Source organism: Alexandromys fortis, unplaced genomic scaffold, assembly GCF_014885135.2.
Source record: "Alexandromys fortis isolate MF-2015 unplaced genomic scaffold, M_Fortis_MF-2015_v1.1 scaffold_72, whole genome shotgun sequence".
Classification (NCBI taxonomy): domain Eukaryota; kingdom Metazoa; phylum Chordata; class Mammalia; order Rodentia; family Cricetidae; genus Alexandromys; species Alexandromys fortis.
In genome coordinates this window covers 2,873,328-2,894,142 of record NW_026067969.1, presented here as the reverse complement: position 1 = coordinate 2,894,142, position 20,815 = coordinate 2,873,328, and the positions used below count along the sequence as shown (strand labels likewise).

General features: G+C 50.1%; 1 protein-coding gene and 1 pseudogene across 3 annotated transcripts in view; one reads left to right on the top strand and one right to left on the bottom strand.

Moving 5' to 3' along the window:
- The window catches only part of Vav2 (vav guanine nucleotide exchange factor 2), a 185,033-nt gene that overhangs the window by 57,005 nt on the left and 107,213 nt on the right, over positions 1-20,815 (top strand). The gene's annotated exons all lie outside the window — the stretch shown is intronic.
- LOC126509223 (high mobility group protein B3-like) lies at positions 18,745-19,452 on the bottom strand (annotated as a pseudogene).

The following is a 20,815-nucleotide window of genomic DNA, read 5'->3' as shown; positions in this document are numbered from 1 at the left end:
CATAGGAATTGTACAGAGACCACATCATGCGTAGGGCCCAGGCTGGTGGCCTTGTATTAACTGATGGTACAGATCAGGAGGGGACCTTTTGCCAACATCCCCTCAGATCCTGGGTCTGACTCTAGTGGGTGCTGGAGGTGTCTGCTAGATGTGTTTGGGCCTTGTGTTGGGGACCAGGGTATGTTGAGGATTCTCCAGCCGCAGACTCAGGCTGGGATAACCTGGGGCTATGTATATTCCAGTACTCACCCTTGCTTTCGGGGAAGTGTGTGCTGTCCATGTTCACAGGATCACTTCCAGGAACAGCATTTCCTGCTCCTGCAGGTGTTTGACTCAGGGCAGAGCTGCAGACCGTGCCTTGTACTTCAGCCAGTCTCTATAAAGCTGGAAGCCAGGCAATGCGAGAATGCTCGTAGACTGGTCCCTGAAGACTAGTTGTGTTCTAATGAACAAAGTGCCATGGTCACCTCAGGGACTTTGATTTGAGGGGGACTAGCCTATACTTCCAACACAGAAATAGAAGGCTAGAGCAGAACTGGACCCCAGTACTCGCCAGCCATTCTGCTGTTGGCCCCAGAGGGGATGCATCTGACCTCCATGCCTCTCGGTCCCCTCCCTGCTAACTGGTGGACACTGAAGAGGAGACTCTGCCATTCTCTGCTCCCAGCGGGACAGGTCTTGCAGTGTGGTCAAAGCCTGACCTTACTCTTCCCTGGCCCTGTACATGACTGCAGTTCTAGGCCAGGCCCTGCCTCAGCGGAGTGTTGATGAGGAGCCTCAGAGCGCGTTGGGTTGCATAACGGGCAGTGCCTTCCATCCTGGCCCCATCTTCTGTGTTCTCCAGCTTCTGGGATTCACCTGATGTGACAGAATCATAGGCACTGGACTCAGCCCTGATGTCAGCCTGTCTCTTCTTTTTTTAACATACTATTTTTTAGTTGATTCTTTAGGACTTTCACATTATGCATCCCAATCCCACTTATTTCTCAGTCCTTTCATATCCACTCCCATGTTTGTAACCTACCCCCAAAAGAAAACAGAAAAAAAAATAAACAAAACAAACAAACACTAACAACAAAAAAGAAAGCCAACTCAAAACCTTAGCTCTGGACCTCAGCGGAGCTGGCAAGGGGTGGGGCCAGCTCTCCCGTACCCACACCACCTCCAATGCTGCTTGCCATCTTAAGTATGATATACCTTCAGCTTTTCTGAGGGGGCATCTGATGGATTGCTGTGGTTCAGGCTAGTCGGGAACCTGAGTGACATCAGGTTCCCCCCTTGTGTCCCCTCCCTTGTGTGTCCTTTCTCTGTGTGTTACAGACCCCAACTGTAGCACCTAGGTGGCATCTAGCTTCTTCAAGTTCACCCACACACCTAGGTGAAACTCCGAACTCTCTGGGTCTCAGAAGTTTGAGGCTCTAGGCTGCCCTTGTAAGAGCTTAGAGAATGTTCTGTGCACAGCCAGGGAGGGGACCCCTGGGGTGATGAGTAATGCTCCCTGCTTTGATGGGTCTCTTTCTTTGTTTTTGAGATGGGTCTTTTTGTGTAGCTCAGGCTAGACTTGAGCTTGGACTCCTCCTCAGACTCTCGGATGCTGTGTTGACCAACTTGTGCTACCACACTGGGCTACATGGCTGTTTATGGATGTGCTTTCCCCTGTACCATCATCAGAGAGGCTTATGGGAGGCAGGGAGGCTGCTGGGGTAGGGAAGGGGATCGCTGGATGCTCAGATCCTTGGTGGGAAAAACCCAGCCCCAAATCCCATAGGCCTGACCGAGGCCTTGGGACCTTATAGAGCAATACCATTATATGCTGTGTGTGAGGTGTTACCAGTGGACATGAAGTGTGCTGGATCTGTGGGTAGGGTGGGGGCACCTTACTGAAACAGAAAGGTCCCGTCTCAAATATTGAAATTCCCGAAGTCCAATCAAATTCCCGTGGGGCAAAAATAAGGAGGCTGCTTAAGTTGGGTGGAAAGCTGGCCTCCGGGGAAGTCCCATGCCACAAGGATGAAAGGTACTTTAAAGCTGTGCTGCTTCTGTCTCAGCACCCTTCATGTCGGAGGAATCCTGGAGCCTCTGAAGAACTAACCGTCTGCCTGAGGGAGCAGCGGAGTTCCCTTCTGCCTGGAAGGTGCAGACAGTCACACACAGGGACGTCAGGAGACCTGGGATGCAGTAGTTCAATCTTGGGTGTCATTTCTGTCAAATCATCTGTGTGATCTCGAATCCCAGATGATGTGGCCTCCTGACCCCAGACTCACAGATGGCAGGCAATTTGAACCTGTCAGCGTAGGTGGGGTCATGGGAGCATTTCCCAGGCAGCCTTCTAGAAATGAGCCAGGCCCGGAGGAAACCGGCAGGTCTTTGTCAGACTGGAGGCAGGCCTGCAGCCCTTACACACCCTGCCCAGAGTCCATTCCTGAGGCATGCTCTTTCCTACAAGGAGTCTATTCTTGTTCATCCTCCCCTTTGCTTTCTAGTTATTTGTGTGTGTGTGTGTGTGTGTGTGTAGGCCTGAGGTTGATACTAGGGGGTTATTCTTGATAACCTTTTTGTCTTGCTCACTGAAGCAGAGTCTCAGTCAAACCCAGAACTCGGCAAGTATGACCAGTTTCACTGACCACGCTGATCTGGGGATCCCATCTCTGCCTTTGAAGACGAGGATTGCAGGCTTGCCAACCACCTGGCATTTGCACACTTCCCAGGGATCTGAACTACAGTCTTCATGCTTGCAGGGCAAGTGCTGCACCCCAAACCATCTCTCCAGTCCCCTGGCTCTTTTTTTTATCTCAGTGCATGTGTATGCATGTCATGGGCAAGCGGGTGTCTGCTGTGTGGAGGCCAGAGGACAATCCTAAGTGCCTACTCCTTTGAGACAGGGTCTCATTGCCTTGGAGGTCACTGATTTAGCTAGGCTGGCCAGCTGGCCATTGAGGCCCGGGATCTTCTTGTCCGCCCCATTGTTGAACCACAAGTATATATATTCTAACACACCTAACATTTTTTTCTCTCGTGGGTTCTGGGGATCGACATCAGGTCCTTGTGCTTGCAAGGCAAGCACTTTACTGATTTTTGAGTTCCTTTCCCACTGTTTTAAAATGTCAGCATTATCTTTGCCAGTTTGCTGTGCCGAGTATTTCATCTGTATTCACAATGCTGACGCATAGTTTGCCAAGTCTTTCAGAGATTTTCTTGCTTTGGGGAACTTGATTTTCTGGGTCTAACTATGTAGCCCTGGCTGCCCTGGATCTTGCCGTGTAGACCAGGCTGGCCTTGAACTCACAGAGATCCTCTTGCCTCTGCTAGTGTGGTGCAGGAAAGCGCATCTGCATAGAGCACTTCTGCATGGGTGGGTAGACAGTGACCCCGGCTTTCCCTGCATCTGCTTTGGTGATGGTAACGTTTCTGAGTTCTCTGCTCTTTGCCGGGCTTTAAGGATCCACTAAGGAAGTATAGGTTGTCTGTCTCAATGTGTTGTGGCCTTGTTTCATTGTGTGGAGTAGCCTATGACGTTCTACTCAAACACCTTTAAAAAAATTCAGGAGCTGGAGAGATGGTTCAGTGGTTAAGGGCACTTGCTGCTCTTACAGAGGACGTGGGTTTGGTGGCTTGCAACCATCTGTAACTCCAGTTCCAGAGGATCCAACATTCACTTTTTTTTTTTTTCCTGAGACAGGCTTTCTCTGTGAAACAGTCCTGGCTCTCCTGGAACTCACTCTGTAGACCAGGCTGGGCTCAGATTCGCAGAGATCTGCCTGACTCTGCCTCCCAAGTGCTGGGGTTAAAGGTGTGAGCCACCACTGCCTGGTCTCTCAACATCCACTTTTTGTCTCCATAGACGTTAGGCATACACATGGTGCACAGACATATATGCAGGCAAAAATGCCCATACATAATAAAAAATTAAAATTAAACAAAGTTTAAGCAGATATCTAACTTTAAAAAATCAGCATATATCTTAAAACTATTATTATTATTAATTTTGTGAGATAGGGTCTCATGTAGCCCAGGCTGACCTTGAACTCATGTAGGTGAGGATGATCTTGAGTCCTACTTGGTCCTATTTCTCAAGCGCTGTAATTCTAGGGGTGGACTACCACACCCACCTCAGCTTGTGTCTTTTTAAAGTTTATGTGTTTGTGTCTGAGTGTACACGTGTGCACTGCAACCATGGAGTTTTGTGTGTTTGTGCTGGAGTGTGTACAGTGCACTGCAACCATGGAGGTGCTCACAGAGGCCAGAGGAGAGCATTGGATCCTCTGGAACTAAAGTTACATCCAATTGTGTGAGCCACCATGTGGATTCTGCAAACTGACCCCATATCCTCTGCAAGAGTAGCAGGTGCTCTGAACTGCTGAGCTTCAGCTTGTGTTATCAAGACTTATTATTATTGCTGTCACTATAATTAGTGTGTGTGTGTGAGAGAGAGAGAGAGAGAGACAGAGAGCGAGAGAGCACATATAAGTAGAGGTCAATTAAGTGGGTTTTCTCTCCTTCTATTGTGTGGGTCTTGGGGATTGAGTTCAAATTATCAGGCTGTGTAGTATTCCATTGTATAAATGTACCACATTTTCCTTATCCATTCTTCAGTCAAGGGGCATTTAGGTTGTCTAGAGACATGTGGCATACTTCACGCAAATACATAGACATAAATAAAAATGAAAATAAGTCTTGCTGGAGAGGTAGCCAGAGTGTGTACTGTTCTTGCCAAGTTTGGTTCCCAGCACCAAAGCCGGGTGGCTCACAGTTGTAGTTGGATGTTCCTGTCTTGCCTGCCATTTCCCAAATAACCAACACAGAGGCTTAGTATTAATTATAAATGATCAGCTGATAGCTCAGGCTTATTACAAACTAGCTCTTACAACTTAAATTAATCCATTTCTATTAATCTACATTCTGCCACATGGCTTTTACCTCTGTCTCATTTTGTGTGTCCAACTTGTTCTGCATCTGGCTGGCAACTCCTCTGACTCTGCCCTTCTTCCTCCCATCATTCTCAGGTTGACTCTCCCGCCTAACTTTATCCTGTTCAGCTATTTGTCAGTCAGCCTCTTTATTAAACCAATCTCAGTGACATATATTCATACAGTGTAAAGGAATATTCCACACACAGTCATGTGTAACTCCAGCTCCAGGGGAATTTGATGTGCTCTGTTGGACTCTGTGGACAACTGCACTCACGTGTGCATGTATCTTTACACAGACATAGACATATACACATACACAGTTAAATAATAGTAAATCTTAACAAAAAAGGTAAATAAATACTTTTTAAAAAGCCAGATGTGGTGATGCATATCTTTAATTCCCAGCATTTGGAAGGCCGAGACTTGTGGATATCTGTGACTTCAAGGCTAGCCTGATCTACATAGTGAGATTCTACCTCAAAACAAACCCCACAAAACCTTGGGGATGTTGTAGAGCAGTTTGTGTTCAAGGGAAGGTCTGTGTCCAGCCTGTCTATCACTGGCCTATCTGACCTCGCCAAGGGCTTTGCTGGACAGGTGACCATGGTTCTCGCTGCTACAGCCTCTCTCCTGATCATTTTCTCTGCATTGGTCTGGGGATACACAGACAGACACACGAACTCTCTTGACTGCCCACTCTACTGACAGGGGCATCCGTATCCTGTACTCCTGGAGGGTCGCTCATCAGACATGCCGGAGCCCGCTGCTGGCCTCCATCGTCTAGCTGTGTGATTTTGGGCAGGTGACTCAGTAAACCCTGACCCTGCCTGGAAAGTGGGGTTTCTGCAGGTCCAGTGGGGGAGACCCCAGCACAAGCTTGGTGTGGAGAGCCTGAACTTCTGGTGGGTCCACTGTTGTAACACAGCAGTCAAAATCCACGGGGCTAATTAATAATTTTCTCTTTTATTGCCAGTCCGGGGCAGGTCTCGTCAGAGAGCAGAGGCCTCCTATCCATACTTCTTCCTCTTCAGCACTGACTCCCACTCCTGGGAACATGGGTAAAATGCCTACGAGAACCCCAACCATCACCCCTTCATTCTAGGCGCTAGGGTAGGTTGGGGTAGGAGGGCAGCAGAAGAGCCTTCCTCTTTATTGGCCAGGTCAGTGTCACCCGACTTCTTACAGCTCTGATAGAGTTTCAGTGTGACTGTAATGATGAAGGGGACAGTGGGAGTGAGAGCCCACCAGCCGGGTCCCTGAGGACTGGGGGAAGCTGGGCGAACCTGTAAGTCCATTCCTGGTAGTGAGCTCAGGAAATTTAAGTTGGTATGTGTTTGGCACTTCAGAGTCATGATAGTGGAGTGGGCCAGGTGCATCTTCAAGCCTGTACACTTGCAAGCCTTGTTTTTGCCCAGCTCACCCTAGGCAGCTCCAGCCGGAAGGAAGGCAGTGCAGGCATGGCTTAGGCCACGGGCATGCCCTCTGACCTCACTAACCTTCAAGGATCCTGGCTCTGAGCCAAAGAGCAGACTGAGTACACTCGGGTACACTGAGGCCCTACATTAAGGCAGTGCTTGTGTGTGGACTCCAGTGTTACTGTGGCGGCAGGCCGGTACCAGCTCATTTAGTCTCAGTTCCTGCAGAAGAGGACATGGAAGTACGGAGCCCCTCACAATCAGCAGGAGGACTCAGGCTCAGGACCAGCCTCGTGAGCAACCCCAGAACTCAGGCGGGACAGATGAGGCCTAAATGCCCGGTGTGGTTCTGGTGCCCCTGCTGTACATACCGAGGAGCCAGTTTGTCAAGTGGGCTCAGCACGAGCTTGGCAGCTCCATTCTCTGCATGATGCTATTTGGGGGCCAAATGTTTCAGTCTGGCAGTGGAAAGCAAATTTCTTCTGAGCTGACCTTTGGCGCTGATCACACTGCTTGTGCCCTCATCGTTTCCACATTCCTTCCCTTACCTGGTGGGAGGACTTGTTTCTGAAATCTAGAGGCTAGGCTCTGAATTATAAATCAAGTGTTTGTTCACCCAAATCGGGCATCAACTATAGACCAAAGGAAAGGGTCCACTCAGGTTGGAATCTGGGGAGCCAGTGAGTTTATTGTGCTTACTTAGAGAGCACGAGTAAGGGTCTCTTTACTGTGGGTACCTCAAAAGCGGCTTCATTAGAAGCTTTTACGCCAGCATGGATGACAGTTTGCCTGCAGCTATATAGATGGAGCCCTCTTTCCAGTTAACCTTCCAGGCTCTAGCACCTCCTGAGACCACATGAGACAGGGCAGAAATACAAGCAGCTGGGAGGGAAGTGCAGGGGGAGTGGCTGGAATCTCAGGTGAAGGCTTGATGACCCTCCTCAACCTCTCATAGAGGGAATGTCATCATCCCCAGTGAGCGTCTCTTATGGAGGTGGGCGGTAACAGGCATTATTCTCTGAGGACAGCATACCACAGCACAGGTGTCATGTCAATGACAGCCACCTGTGACCAGAAGATGGCAATCGAAGGAAGAGATAAACCCGTATCATGGACCAAGGCTCTTGGTGCTGTGCTCGGCCACAGTTTCTTATGTGTGCCCTGGCGGCTGATGTGAAAAGGTAAAAACAGCTTGGGGCAGAACTTTCTGCATCCCAGGTGCCCGCGCCCTCATCCTCAGTTGATGGATCAATCAGTCTGTGCCCTAGTCAATCTATGCTCTCCGAGTTATATTCTATTTCCCGCCACCCCTCATCAAAGATGGTATTGGAGAATGATTCTCTGGGCCAAACTTCATTGGCTCAGCCACATCCTTGAAAGTGTTTGTCGCCGTTGGGTCTGTGGACTGCCAACATCCCTCATGGAATGAGGGGGCCAGGAGGGTCACTGGATCCCCATCTGAAGTTCCAGCCCCCCTCCCAGCCATTTGTGCACATGGCCTAGGGTTGGAGGTGCCAGAGTGTGTAGGCTGGAGGAGGCTTAGGAAACTCCGTCTGCTTTGGTTTGTTAGGTGAAGACTTCCCAGTGTGGCTGCTTTGGGGCCACCTATGTTTTGTAAGGTTCCATTGAGCTCTGTTTGGTGGAATCTTATCTTGCATTGTCATTAGGACCTTATAAAGAGGGGGTGGGTGTTGTTTAACTCCCCAAGGAAGAATTTCTTGTAAAGGTGACCCCCCCCACACACACATAGCAGGTCCCTTTCAGAAGGACACTGTGGGTCTGGACGGAGTACGAGGTTACCATCCTCGAGGTCTGCATAGGTCAAGCAGTGAGTGGTCCTGAGCTCCCACTGGGCAAGGACAGGATGAATGCTTGCCTTGCCTGGGGGCTTCAGCGTGGCTGGACTCAGGCCTGAGCCTTCTATTTTGGGGATGCTCTCCCTGCTATCATGATGGTTTATGGGCCCTAGCTCCCCTCCTCCCTGTCTACCTTCTGCGTTTCAAGCTCTCTTTGTGGCTGGTGTGGGCCATTGTTGTCCCCCAGACCCGATGTGCCAGTTGGAGCCTCTGCCGCCGCCCGACAACTGCTGTTCTCTTTGTTTCAGTCTGACTCTTCCCAGCTCATCTGCCCTGGCATTTATTTACAAAGTCATTGTGTCCACTGAGTGGAGAGCAAAGTGATTTATAGGGACGGTGCTGGGGTCTGGGAAATGCCAGCTTCCCCTCCGGGCTCCGTAAATCAGGTTTGATTCTGGCAAGGCCTTCCAGCTCCCTAAATCAGCTCAGAGTAGCTCTCCAGTGTGGGTGTGCCTAGTGTGAGCGCTAGAGAAACAGCTGATTCCTGACTTTGCTGCACCTGCTGGGTGGATCCTTCTCCCCAGGCCACCAAGGGCAGCAGGCAAGACTGCAGTATGCTGAGCCCTTCTCATGGCTCAGATCTCAAAATTCGTAGCAGGGATGGGTGGTGGATGGGTGGCGACTGGCGTCTATGGCCAGAATATACAGCAGATCTTCATCTGCCACAGGGAAGGCGGCTGCTCTCAGAGGGGACAGGGTTGGAGTGGCTGGCCTGGGAATTTTTTGTTTTGTTTTTGGAGGCAGAGTTTCACTTTGTAACAGCTCTGACTGTTCTGGATCTCCCTCTGTAGACCAGACTGGTCTCAAACTCACAGAGATCTGCCTGCTTCTGTCTCCTGTGTGCTGGGATCAAAGTTGTGCGCCACCACCGCCAGGCTGCTGGATTTACTTTTATGTCATTTTTTTTTCTGAGTCAGGGTCTTTTATGCCATTTTTAAAAAAGTTAAAATTGTTTGTGTGTGTGTGTGCGTGTGTATGTGTGTGTGCGCGCGTGTGTATATACCACAAGTCTGAAAAGGGTACTGGATCCTTTGGAGTTAGAGTTATATTCAGTTGCGAGTGCTCAGCATGGGTGCTGGGAACCTAATTCTAATCCTTGAAAGCAGTACCAGATCCTAACCACAGAGCATCTAGCCCCCGGGTTTGCATTTCTGCACTTGTGTGTGTGTGTGACTGTGCCAGGTGGGCACTGGCTCTGGGTGATGTCTCTTCCCACTGTGTTGGTTGTCGTGAAGCAAGTGTAGGAGAGTAGGTCTCTCATTCTCTTTCCTGTCGTCACAGCTGTGGGATTGAAGGTGTCTGTGAGCCGAGGCTGGGGTGTCTACGGCTGTGGCTGCCTGTGTTCTACCTCTGGTGGGTGGTGTTGCCTGGCAGATGTGGGAGGGAAAGGCAGGAAATGGCTGGACTCCCTGAAAAGGGCATTCATCGCCATCATGTTTGCCCTGGGGACTAGATTTCCACCTCAGGGACTTTGGGGTCATGTTCAAAGCTCAGGAGACCAGCCAGACATCTTGGACAGCCGTGATAGGACCTGGGGGTGGAACTAAGTGGCCCTGTTCTTACTTATGAATGGTAGCCGAGGGTCTCCATTCTGTGGTTCCTGAGGTTTGCCTGCTGTGGTGGAGTCTGGGGAGGTGGGGGTTCCCGCAGTCCTAGGCCCTGTGACTTAGGCTCAGGACTTAGTGGCTGAAGTTGCTAATAGCAGCTGTTTCAGAGCCCTGTCACCGAGAGGAGCCTCCCGTCTGTGTGGCTGCCACCTGTCCCCCGCTTCTCGTTTCTGGAATACTATGTTCTAGAGCATTGGCTGTGTTACCATGGTTTTATGCCCTGTCCGACCCAGTCACAGCCAAGCTGAGGTAGAAACAGCATTCTGTCAGAGTAGAGATTTCTGGAAGCCTGAGATGAGAGAGGTCTCTCTACCCCCTTCGTATTTGGACTCTTAGGAGCTATGCCTCTTGAATCATTCATTCATTCATTCATTCATTCATTCATTTTTTTCTCAGCGGTGAATATTGCAACTTCACTAACAAGGGGCACAGAGTGGAGGGAAGATGGAACCCAGGCAAGACCTAGTATCCAGTGGCCTTGTGGTCTTAAACCCTGCCTGACTGAAAGACCCTGTCTGTACCCTCCCCTGGAAGTGGCAGTGAACTTGTTCCCCTGCAGGAAGCCCCGTGAGAGTTCGATGCTGACCCCAGGGATGAGGCTGTGCCTGGCATATACCTGGGGTTGCCACAACCAAAGCCAGGTCTCAGGGATCCTTGGGAAGAACCGGGCAGGCAGGTGGTCTGGGATTCGTTATCTGCCCTGCGGAGCAGAATGCCTGCTGTGTGGGGAACCCTAAATCCTGGGAAGGCAGCTCTGCGGTTCGGTGCGGTGCGGTGTTCCCATCACTTTCCTGAGCGTCTGCTGCTCGTGCTGTGGGCGCTAATCGAGTTCTGTGGGAGTCGATGGGGAGTGATTCTTGGTGCTTCCTGCTTTGAATTTCATAGGCCCCCCGAGGACATGAACTTGGAAAATTGAGGCATTGATCGTTGCTTTTATTGGTGTAGGAGATGCAACGAGATTCATAGAGGAAAGATTTGTGATTGTTCTCAGCCTTTTTATGCTTCCAAAGCATCTAGAGGAAGCACCTGCCCTTCTGTTCTCTCAGGGGGTGTCCCTAAGGATCGAAGCTGTTTGCAGGAAGGCCTGACTGGAGTCCTTCTTCCGGAAGCTCAGCACTGGGCACCGTGGTACAGCCCGAGCTCTGTTCTGTAAATCAAGGTGCAGAACAGGCCCATGGTGAGCATCCCATGCCAGCTGGTTCTCCCCAGCAAAGGGGTTTTCAGGTTTTGGGGCTGACCTGAGTCCTTAGAGATAGGCCTGGTGGTCAAATGTTTGCCTGAGACTTTGTTAATTTATTGAGAAATGCATTATAGAAATGGCATGTCCATATAAAATCACTATTTTCATTTACAGCACATGAAATGTTTCCTGGCTCTTTCTGTCATCTTCGTGCTTGGGGTCATTTCAACTCTTTGGGGATGTATCCCTTTGAGATATTTTTAGGGGTGTCCACACAGTAAAGTCAGACCCTGAGGGACAATGTGGCTTGTGCTCACTATCCTTAGTTTTCTTTTCAAAAGCAGGTCCCCAGCGACCTATGTATGCTGGACCTGCTTCCCCTGAGCTACCTTGGATGCAGTTAAGAAAATCTGGAAAGACTGGTATATGAGCTCCCCTGACTCTACTAAGGGTGGGTGTTGGACCAAGGCTCTCTGGCTCCCAGGTATGTGGCCAGTTATGTGTCACAAGATGGTGATTTCCACATCTCTTTTCGAGGGCCAAGTGCCCAGTTTTAGGTTCCTGGGGCCCTGGCAGATCTGACTGCGGCCTCCTGGAGTTGTGTTGAGAGTGCTAGCCAGGGTGAGATGCCTTGAAGGATGGGGTGGAGTCTGAGCAGCACGCCCAGTGTCATGCATGGGGCTCTGGGCTATTTTCTGACCCCAGTACTGGGTACCAGCGGGTGAGGTTTCTGACTGGTACAAAGAAACCTGGCTTCTCTCGGTGTTCTGGAAGCTGGGGAACTTGTCCTAGCTGGCTTCTCCTGGGGATTGAGGAAATATCTGCTCTTGGCCTCTCTCCAGCTGTGGGCATGGAGCGCCTCTGCTTTCCCACCCTCTTCCTCCTGCAGCCTTGTTCCGTAAGGACATCTGTTCCCTTCAGAGGCACACGTCTGCCCATATGTTATTGGTGTGTCGGCATGGAAGCCCTGTGGGCACCCAGCGTGACTGTCCCTGGTTCCCATCGACCGGGCTGACAAGGGTGTGGGAATAGAACATGGATGATGGAAAGGTTCAGGAGGCATCATAGCCTGCTGAGTGACCTTGGGAAACCTGGTGTTGTCTATCCTGTGTGTTTACAGATGCCAGCCTGTACCACATTTCCAAATAAACAGAGATGTGTCTAGCCAGCCTAGATATTCACAGTGAAGTCTGGCCTGGGCAGCTTCATCCCAGCCCCACATACAATAAAGAGGCTGCTGTTCCATCTCTTCCTGTACCTTCTGGTCCCCTTTATCCCCTTCTCCACCCCTTTCTTCTCTTCCCTCCCTTCCCCCACCCCTTTTATACCTTTTCCATCTCTTCCTTCCTTGCTCCATCATCTCCTCCTCTTCCTCCATCCTTTCTCACTCCTCCTCCATCCCCTTCATCCCGCCTCCACACTTTCTACCTCTTCATCTCCCTCTTTCATCTCCTCCATCTTCCTCCACTCCTCCTCTGTCCCTCCTTTGCCTCCTTTTTGATTTTTCCTTCATTTCCTCTCTGTTCTCTCCTCCACCCCTTCTCCATCTTGTCTCCATTCTACTCCCGCTCCTTCCCCTCTCCCCTTCTCTTTCATCCTCTTCCTGTCTTCTCCCCACCACTTTTTACCCTCACCTTCCATCCTTTCCGGGACTCTGGCCTCCTCCCAAGCCCCATGCTGCCTTGTATTAAGTCTCACTATGAAGAGAACTGAGGTTGATCTAGCCTGAGTACTGTGGATATACCAGTGTGTAACCCACCTGCCTGCTCAGGCCTGGACCAGACTCTTGAAGTCACCATTATTGTTCCTTGGCACTGGAGTCTCCTGACTTGTGCCCTACACTTTTAATTTGCCCCTTGGTGTTGCTGAGCGATGACACCAAGCAACTCCTTTTCATTACCCCCTGTTCCCTCCACCCTCGTGAGTGAGAACAGCTTGAAACGGGCAGTCTGTCCCAGAGGACACAGAGTACAGGGGAGCGCGTGGCTCCTTTTACCTTTCTTTGGCCTCTGTGTGACTTAGTCCCCTCTATAGGATGGGTTCAGGGGGCGAGGTTGGTATTCCTGTTGGGCCACTCTGGCTAAACCTGGAACCCAGGCTCGGTGTCAGGGCGGCTGTGGAAGAAGGGCATTTGATCCTGCCCACTCCTGTCACCGGGCAGGAAGTCTTGGGGCGGAAGAGCGTCAAGGTCTATCCAGCCTGTGTCCTGTGGACACACCAGACTGGTGCGACCCACCTGTCGAGCCCACAGGCTGTGCGTGCCAGGCCTGTGCCAGTCCCTTGAAGTTGTCCTTATTGTTCCCTGGTACTTCAGCTTCCTGATTTGTACCCAGCGTTGTTGTTAAGCCCTTCTCAGGGGCGATAATCTGTGGGGCATCCCAGGACTTTGGGCCATGCATTATTCATGGGAAACACTTAATCCTCCAACTCAGCCTGGAGCTCTGCGTGGAGGCAGTGAGTCCTGGGCATTGTAATGATATTAATAACCACTACGTTAATACAGCTCCTACCCAGGAAAGCCAGTTATGTTTAACAGGGCAGAGAAGAAAAGAAGAAATAATGAGATGTCACACAGGCAAGCGTGATGCCCCAGGGACAACCTAAGAGTTTGTGACATGCCCAGCATTTGCAGAGGCAGGTGCTGGCTGGCATTATTTGTGTATTCAGATTACAGAGGCTGTGTGAATCCCAGCTAGGGGCTGTCTCTGACCTCTGCTTCACAGGAAGCTATGCTGCCTCCCCAAGTCTCACTCTTCGGTGCATGGGTATCAGCCTGCAGCCGGGACCTGCCCAGAATGCCTCTAAAAAGGGAAAGTAACCTCCCCATCAGGTCTCACCTGGAAGCTGGCTTCTGTGCCATCAGCAGCCATTGTGTGTGTGTGCGCGTGTGCGTGTGCGTATGTGTTCTCTGTAGAGCCTGCAGGCCTGGTTAGGCCTCTCTAAGAACAGCACTGTTGTTTTCTGTAATTTCCTGGACAAGGAGCTCAAGCGAAGCGACGTGAGATGACTTGACTTGGGACCCTGCAGCATCCCTACCAGGCTTCCCAGTCATCTCCGTAGTTTTCAGTGTGATCTTCCAGGATGCACGGCCTTCCAAATTGAGGGCAGATAGTAGCAGCAAGCCGAGAGCCTGTGTACATCAGGGCCTGGGCTTTCCTCTCTTGCTCTTGTCCTACCTCAGATTCCTTACTGCGTTTGACACCTCTGGTCCCTGAGATCCAGCACCAGTGTGACCTCTGTATGTTGTCTGCATGTTGTCTGTATGTCCTGTGGCTGGTGCATGCCGCTGCTGCTCAGTGTCCCCTGTTAGAATAATTAATGACCTGCGAGGCCCCGCTTCTTAAATTGGAAGCTGCGCCACTTTTGTTATTGTGTTGGGGAAAGCGAGTGTGTGTGCGCCATTAATATTGTTCCTTACAAGAAGCCCTCCCACCCCACTCAGGGTTTGGGGCTAAACATCAAGTATCTTGAAGTCAGCCTGGGGATGTCCCTTTTGTAGGAAACCACTTATTCAGGTGCCAGTTGAGTCTAACCCAGCTGTTACATGGCTCGATACCTATACATACCTGTGATAAGGCTGTGGCCACACAGGTGCCAACTCTGGGAAAGGCCGTCCCTGAACAGGAGCTGCAGCTGAGATGGATTTGTCTGCTCAGCAGTGGTTTCTATGGAAACTGCTTAGGGGGTGACCTGGATTTGTGCTGCAGGGAAATGGGTCCAAGCCCTGACTAGGTGCTGGCAGTAAGAAGGATCCTAGGACTTTGTTTTATATGGCCTGGCACCTTGGGAGTTACAGGGTCAGCATCTCAGCGCAGCAGTTTGTGGGGTGTGTGGTGGTGGGAAGACGGAGAGAGGAGGGTGTGTGTGGTGTATATTTATGTGCTGGTGTACGTGCGCATGCCATGATGCACATGTGGAGATCGGAGGACGACCTCTGACCCTCCTTGTCTGAGACAGTCTTTGTTGCTGTGGTGTAAGACAGGCTAACTGGTCCGTAAGCTTCTCGCTATTTTCTTGCCTCTGTCTCCCATTTTTCACAGGTGCTTTGGATTACAGATGCTGCTTGCTCCAACCATTGCATTCCCTTTTCTCCTCTCCTCCGTTTTTATTTATATGTCTATGGGTATTTGGTCTGCATGTATGTCTGTGCACCATGTGTGTGCAGTACCTACAGAGGCCAGAGAGAGCATCAGATCCCCTGGGACTGTAGTTACAGACAGTTGTACGTGCTGGGATTTGAACTGGGGCCTCTGAAAGAACAGCCAGTGCTCTTAATGACTGAACCATCTCTCCAGCTCCTATGTCTGTTTTAATGTGAATTCTGGGGTTGTTAGGTTTATGAGGCCTGATATTTAATGGCTATTCACTGAGTTATCTTTTCAGCTCCCGAAGCTTTTCTCTTTTTTTTCTCCTTCCTTCCTTTCTTTCTTCCTTTCTTCCTTTCTTTCTTTCTTTCTTTCTTTCTTTCTTTCTTTCTTTCTTTCTTTCTTCTTAATGGCAAAGCACACATGATAAATGCACCATTTCAGTGTTTGTGACTGAAGTCCAGTGCCATCTGTGTGGTCACCATCACCATCCATTTCCTCTACTCCTACTTTTTTTTTTTTTGCACATGAGGTGTGTGTGCCTGTGTATGTGCTTGTGTGCATGTGTGTATGCATGTGTGCATTTGTGTATCTGCATATGTACACATCAGACATCAGAAGTTGATGGTCTCTTGTTTTCCCTGCTCATGCTCCACCTTATTCATTGAGGCAGGGGCTCTCACTTGAACTCACAGTGCGCAGATTTGGTTGTTTTGGCTGACCAACTTCGGGATTACAGAAGGTCACCTCTTCCATCTGACATTTACGTAGATTCTGGGGATCTGAGCTCTGGTCCTTTTTTTTTTTATCTATGATTCTTTTTTAATTGATTTTTATTGAGCTTTACATTTTTCCTGGTTCTTACACGTGCACAGCAAATGCTTTACTCGCTGAGCTGCCCTCCTATCCCCTCTTGCAGTTCTTGGCTTCAAAATTAAAGCTGTCCCCGAGAGACACTCCTCTCCTCCCCCAATCCCTGACATCTGCTATCCTACTTTGACTTCTAGGCACCTTGTGTGAATGGAGTCAGATGCCTTTTGTTCCTTTGTGTCTGGCTTATTTCACTGAGCACAGTTGGCTTCTATAATAGCTGTTACCATTGTTCTTCCTGTGTAGGGAGGAATGACAGGCAGGGCTGCTCCACATTTACCCCACAGGCTATCGCTGGCTGTACCTTGCCTACTGCCTCTCTTCATGCCAGATGTTGAGTCCAGGCCTCTTGTCTATTATTTCTCTTTTCTGGAGGTTCCCACAGGTGTCCTGACTCCCAGGTGTGAACTCTGACTGTAGAAGAGTTCAGCCACATGTGCTGAACATCTGTGCTGCCTGCATCTGAGCCAAACCTGAGACTGGGGCTAGCTGACTTTTCTGCATTGGGTGCCTGCTCTGGGTGTCCCCTCTAGGATTGGCTCCCAGCACCCTTCCCTGTCTGTATTACTAGTGCAGCTATATGACTCTAAGCCCTGACAGACTGCTGCTTACCTGCTGGACTAGCCCTTAGCTTCCTTTGCTCTCCGAGGGGCTTTGGGGATGCTCTTGTCTTTGCATAGTGGGGAGGTGGTTCCCTAAAAGCCTTCCCTTCTGTTCCTTCCCTCTTGCAAAATTTGGAGGCTTATTCTGGATAGCTGTAGAGTTGGAGTCCCTTAGATGCTGAGGAGATGGGGGGCTGCTGGGGCGGGAACATTGCAAAATTTGGGCGTATCCTGGACAGGTGTAGAGTTGGAGTCCTTCAGATGCTGAGGAGATGGGGGAGCTGCTGGGTCGGGGAGAGAGGGAACATTGGCACCCTCCACCTTGTGTAACCGCTGGCAGTTGTGTGTCATCTTGACCTCTGTTTTCTCCTAGTTCATTTGGTTTTATCTATGTTCCCAGTGATGACGAGGATCTCAGGGTGTGTCTTTGGGGACCTCTTGGCACCTCCTGAACACGAGTGGGTTAGGTTTGCAGTGGTCACTGCCACTTTGTCCCATCTACTAGTGCCTGAGCCTAGGAGCCATTTGCTCTCAGGGTGAACCCCCATCTGCAAGATTCCTGTTGCTTCTGCTCTGTCAGTAGCTGGGAAATCCTGCTGTCAGGATGCTGCAGACTGAGAGCTTTGCTCTGTACTTGCCTTGTGACGTGGAACAGCCTGGTCCCACTGCAGAGCTGTCTGAGTTCCAGCTGTAAAGGAACTGGGCGCCATGCTGAAGCACTCACCAATGGCCTGGTCACCAGCAGTACTTAACATGGTGCGCTCTTTGGGGCTGTTCTGGAAGTGGGCGTCTCCCATACTATGCCTATCTCAATAGGCTGAGCAATGACTGTAGGTGCTCTGAGGAGTGGGACCCAGGATTCTCCTCATTTTCTTGGGCCTGACTTACACCATCATGCCGGCAAAGAGAGCTTTGGGATTTGCACTCCCAAGACTGAGGCACAGGCACGTCTGACACTGGTCTGGGCACCGAGGGGAGTAGTGTGTGATACTTTTGGTCTCTTTGTTTCCTTTGCTCTGGCCAGGCCAGAGCTCAGATTGTGGCCACAAGGTGACCGCTCTTCTCTCTGAACCTGATCCTATCACCACTACGTGGGGCTATGATAGCCTTGCTTCCCCACCTCAGTGTGGGGGAATTGACAGGCTCTTCTTTTTCAGGATAGTTGTGCTACCACCTTCTCTTCATTTTTATCATCATCATCATCATCATCATCATCATCATCATCATCATCATCATCGTCACAGGGTCTCATGTATTTCAGACTGGCCTTGAACTGGGAATATAGTCAGGATGACTGAGAGAGACTTTATGATCCACCTCCCAAGTGCTGGGATGACAGGTGTGGCCACCATGCCCTACCTGATGGTGTTGTTGGAATTCAAAAGAGGGCCTTATGAATGCTCAGGGCATTCTACCCACTGAGCCACACCTTCAGCCCCAGGAAAGAGATTTTTTTAAAAATCTGATACTGTTTATTTAGCTTCAAAAACATTTCAGCATTCTAAACATACAAAAAAATAACAGAATGTTGCAAGTTGCGTTTAGCTGCAGAGAGTTCTTGAACTTTCGGGGATGCAGTAGTTCTTTGCTTTGCTACAGTTTAAAAACAGCTGAAAATCTACAGCACTTAGCTAGAGAAAAAATCCAAACACTTCTCATGCCAGCTGACCCCTCCCCCCTTTCCACAGCTAAGAATGTCAGCAGAATGCTATGCCACTATATACAAAAACAAGACAACCTGAAGCTAAATGGATGCCCACCGCAGTATCAACAGGTCCAGCCTCACAGTGCATGCCCTGAGCTACGGCCCCCTCCAAAAGGCATCTTTCCTCACAGCCTCCAAGCCAAACAAGGAGCATCAAGAATCTGTCTGGGTTGTCTTGTTCTCTTTACAAACTATAGATATGTACAGTTGACAACTCAGGATTGCTAGCCAATAACCGGCCATAGGGTTAACACTACCTTACGAGTTGTAAACAAAATGCCTGAAACATCTTCAAATGCCTTGTCACACCAGCAGCAAAGTGCACAGAGTTAGGAGGACATGCGAGTGCCTTTCCATTTGAAAACTGTTTGGAGCTATGTACAATTTTGATACAGTTTCAGGGCTTTCTGGACACCCACGGCCACTTCATGTAAACCACTGACACTTTGAGAAACTACAATATGATCGTGATCAAATTTTGTAATTAAATCCAACAAGGGCAATAGACATGGCTCTAATAAGAGATGTGTCTATCACGGCCCTTTCCTACTCTAAGGTATTCACAAGGAGACAGAGTTTTATTCATCCTCCTCCTCTTCCTTCGACTCTCTTCCTCTTCCTCCTCCTCCTCCTCTTCCTCTTCCACCATTTTCCGGGCAACTTTAGCAGGACCCTTGGCGCCATCGAACTTCCCATTAGACTTATAGTCAGCAACATCCTTCTCCTCCTTCTCCTTCAGCTTTGTGGCCTTGGTAACGTAAGGCTGCTTTTCACCGTCACTCAAGTTGTTCCACATCTCACCCAGTTTTTCTACCACATCTCCGATAGAGATTCCAGGATTTGTCGATTGGATCTTGGTGCGGAATTCAGAGCAGAATAAGAAAAATCCAGACGGTGGTCTTTGGGGGGGCATTAGGGTCCTTCAACTTCTTGCCTCCTTTAGCTGGTCCATTATCTTTCATTTTCCGATCGGAGCGTACTTTATCTGCCTTTGCCATTTCATCAAACTTTGATTTCTCTTTGTCGGACATTGTCTTCCACCTCCCAGAGCACTTCTTGCAAAGCTCCACAAAATTGACTAGGACCTCGGGGTTTTTCTTCTTATGTTCTTCCCTGCAGGTCTTCACGAAGAAGGCATAAGTAGACTTCTTGCCCTTTGGTTTCTTGGGGTCACCTTTTGCCATCCTGACTGTATTGTTTGCTAGTCTCACAAAAGAGATTCTGTGGTTCTTCAAATGCCTCTAGGATGGGGTGGGCAGGCTGTTGAATGAGACCCAGCCTCTCGCTGTCCTGCCCAGTATTATGACAAGTTTGGGATCAAAGCTGCCCTTGGAGTTTCCCCTGGCTTCAGGGCCCAGGCGACCTGCCTCCTCTTTAGCTCCATTCCCCATCCTCGCTGGCTCTTACACAGACCAAGGGTCTAGGCACCTAGCTAGTGCTCAGACTCAGCACTTTTCTTGTGGGTGAAGATGGGGCCACATTACCAGCTTGGTTTGACCAAGATTATACATGAGGGACAATTTGTAATCTGGCCTCCAGCCGGAATCCTCAAGGATGGGTCTGAATTTTTCACAGTGAATTTAGCAGTCAGGGACAGCGGCCCTGTGGAGGGCAGATGAGTCATCCCTTGTTCTTTCTGCCTGTGGAGTAAGGCATGCGCTCTGTGGCCAATCTGTGAGAGATTCTTGGGCGGTGTCGGCCTTTAATGCCTAAGAGATGCACCTGCCCCTTCCTTGGGCTGTTGATGACCACTGACTGGGACTTATAACCAGGACAGCTCATTGTAGAGTCTCACATAGCTGCTGGGAGCAGCTCAAGGAAGGACACCGCTGTGACGTTTGGGGCTTTTCCTCAGGAGGAGGGCTACTCAGGGGACTTGTCTGCTTCTTGGATCGTGAGCAGAGTATGACATTTGTCTGAGCCTTGTGACAAGCAATTAGCCACATCAGTGCAGCTTGTGGTAGCCACAGGACTGAGTGGGCCCTGGGCCTCCTACTTTTCTGGAGTTCGTGGGCCCTAGGAGATACACATGGCTGTGCTGGACTGCTCACTGCTCATCAGGGTGACAGGGATGCCAAACCACCTGGATCCTGAAGTGGCAGGTGGGAGTGGGCTGGCGGTGCCCAATTCCAACCTGACACGGCCATGCAGAAGGCTGTGGGGACTGCAGCGCCTTGAGCAGAGCAAGCTCATGGTTGGGAGAACCTCAGGGCCTGCTGGAGTTAGCATAGGAAGGCACTGGCTCAGAAGCCGGTAGCAGTATTCGATGCCTTAGACTTTGCCTTGCAGTGCTTTGGAGACAAACCTCCCGAAAGGCTCGGGGCCTTCAGAAGCCATCATTACAGTGGTCACAGGAAGAGCTTGTGGGCCTAAAGTGGACCCTTTGGAATTGTGGGCATAGGGAGATCAGTGTGGTGTCTCTTAGACACTCCTGGTTGTTTCACAAGAAGATGTGGGCAGCCGGGCGGTGGTGGCGCACGCCTTTAATCCCAGCACTCGGGAGGCAGAGGCAGGCGGATCTCTGTGAATGCGAGGCCAGCCTGGTCTACAAGAGCTAGTTCCAGGACAGGAACCAAAAAGCTACG